The 2,684-nt window shown below is 31.0% G+C and overlaps 1 protein-coding gene across 3 annotated transcripts in view; it reads left to right on the forward strand.

Moving 5' to 3' along the window:
- LOC108685358 (rho GTPase-activating protein 18) overlaps positions 1-2,684 on the forward strand; it is a 42,190-nt gene that overhangs the window by 27,985 nt on the left and 11,521 nt on the right. The window lies entirely within an intron of this gene.

The following is a 2,684-nucleotide window of genomic DNA, read 5'->3' on the forward strand; positions in this document are numbered from 1 at the left end:
ATAAGATGCTGTTGGCAGTACTAAAGTAATTTCGTAATGGCTGATACTATTGTGATGTCATGATGATTACACTATCAGTAAAAAAGAAATGTATATTCGACTTAATATTTCTTTTTTATGAAAGGATAAAGAATAAAAGAATTATTTATTATAATATATTAATTTTTTATTTTTTATTTTTTATTAACAATACAATATGAAAGAAGACCACAGGCTAGTATAACTTATAGTTTATTTTATAGTTTATTATATAAGACTGGCTTTAGATCATGACGTGGCAATAACCTGCAAATTCTTTGATAATAATCTGCAAACTCTTTTTAATTTAAGATTGTCTTAAGTGTACTATGTTGTGAACTAATTATAACAGGGCTGCATTAGCATCTTAAGTATGTTATTTATGAATATTAGCCAAGATCTATGTATGCGAATTAGGAGCGCATGCCGTGAGCATCACATTGACAAGAACGCTCATTAACTCAGATAGTCAAATCTGAAAAAATAGATTTTGAGCAGCGTCTGCTACCAATTTTTGATTGCAGAAAGGCAACAAATTTTACACAGAGTTTGTATTATCAGACAATGTCAGCAAACTGTTGTCAAAAATATGACAAAGCCTGCTGACATGCTATGCCAACAAATTGATGACAGAAACCGAACAGTATTTGCTGCATAATCTAACAGTAAATTGCGAGCAGAAACCGAGCAGAGCCTGCTGACATAACCTGATGGCAGATTGGCAGCAGAAACCGAGTAAGATCTGTTATTTTCATTTACAATCATGAGATGGACTTGCTTCTCGTAAAAAGAAAACATCCAGGAGTCCTATAAGAATTGGCGTATGTAAATCGAATAGGCAAATCTCCTAGAGATTCCCAAGCTTTTTCGGAATGTGTTTTCTAACTCTCCGAATGTTTTTTTGATTATTTTATATCTTTCTCATGTATATTTTGAAATGTGAAGCTAATTAATAATATTTTAACAATAAAACTTGTATTGATTGTTTCCAATTTTGACACCATTTATAAATAAATATATAATATCCAAAATTTCTTATAAGAAATCAGATCGATTTAAATGATAGAACTTACTCGGTTTCTACTGTCAATCTACTGTCAAATTATATCAGTAGACTCTGCTCGGTTTCTGCTCGCAATCTGCTATCAGATTCTGTTAGCAAGTTCTGTTTGATTTCTGTCAGTCTGTTTGCATAGAATGTTAACAGGTTCTTTTGGCAGAACAGGAGCAGAATGCGACAGTTGTGATTAATACTCTGCTAACATTTTCTGATCTGCTAATATTTTGCTATCTGGGAACTTTAATCTGCTTTTCTGCAAAGATTGGACGCAATTATACTAAAGGAAAAAGTTGTTTGCATAAAGTAACAAGTTTGTGATAAAGTAATTTTGTGAGAATTTAAGGACATCTTGTATAATGTAAAAATTAAAGGAGCTCGGAAAAAGTCATCGATTTTTGCCTCTAATCACGAACACACAAATGATCACAGATCTTGAAATATGAATTAGAATCAGTTCTTTTTAGGATTAAATGCAAAATCCGATTGCGCAACCTTCTCGCAGTGCATATCACGTTGATAACGGTATGAGTGGAATTGACATCAAAAGTCAATTATAATATTAAATTGACAATTAAAATCTAAAATTTAAGGAGGTGGGAAAATGACGTACAAAACATGTATCTGATTCTTGTTTTACAGTCTTCAAGTTTTCGTCAAAGTTGTTATGTTTAAAACATTTTTTAAATGCTATACTGTTTTAAACAAAATTTTAAACGTATTTAAAACAAATGTTTAAATCATGTTTTGTAAAGGAAATATTTAACATAGATTTTAGACGAATAATATCTATATACTTATTTCTATTTGTATATAATGTGTGTTTCTCATAAAATTGATTATGATTTATGACAGTATTCCGATATATTGCTATCTGAAAATACTGGGCCGTGGACGCCGCGATTCGATTCATGCTCACAAAGCTTATGAGTATCATTTGTCTTTGTTTAACATTTGACAAACAAGGGATAAAATAATTCTTAAATAGATTCTAAAGTGAAATCCGAACTTCGACGAGGTTATCAGAGATCGCTATTTTACAGCACATATCTTTATATACCACATCAACATCTCACGCAAACTATGATACACGCAGCACGTTTCAATTTTTGTATAATAAATTCGATAGTGTCTAAGTCTAATTCCAAGAATTTGACGTTGTTTGTTCATATGAACTACATGTCTGTGTGCTACAATTTCGTAAGTATAGATTGCAAAGTTTTTATATCAAGCTGTGTAGTTATACGATATTGAGTTTTAATGTCATATTGGACTAAGAAATGATCAAGAAGATCTCCATTTAAGCAATTTTTTTCGTTCTCGACATAAACTTTATCTTACAGACACGTATTAATATGCTTTAATTCTGGAAAATTATTTTCAAATTTATATACGAAGAAAAAAATAATTGTTATACAAAAATTATTCGGTAATACAAACGACTTTAGGATTCTTTAAGCGTTGTGAGCGTGAAACGGGCCGCGCCTGCAAATCTATAGTGCATGTTACGTATACTATAGATTTTCAGTACTTAGTGTACATTAGAACACGAATTATATTAGGTGTGGGAAAAAGTTCGTGGCGTTTTTCCCATTATATCTAACCTAAT

This window comes from Atta colombica, unplaced genomic scaffold (genome assembly GCF_001594045.1).
Source record: "Atta colombica isolate Treedump-2 unplaced genomic scaffold, Acol1.0 scaffold151, whole genome shotgun sequence".
Lineage (NCBI taxonomy): Eukaryota > Metazoa > Arthropoda > Insecta > Hymenoptera > Formicidae > Atta > Atta colombica.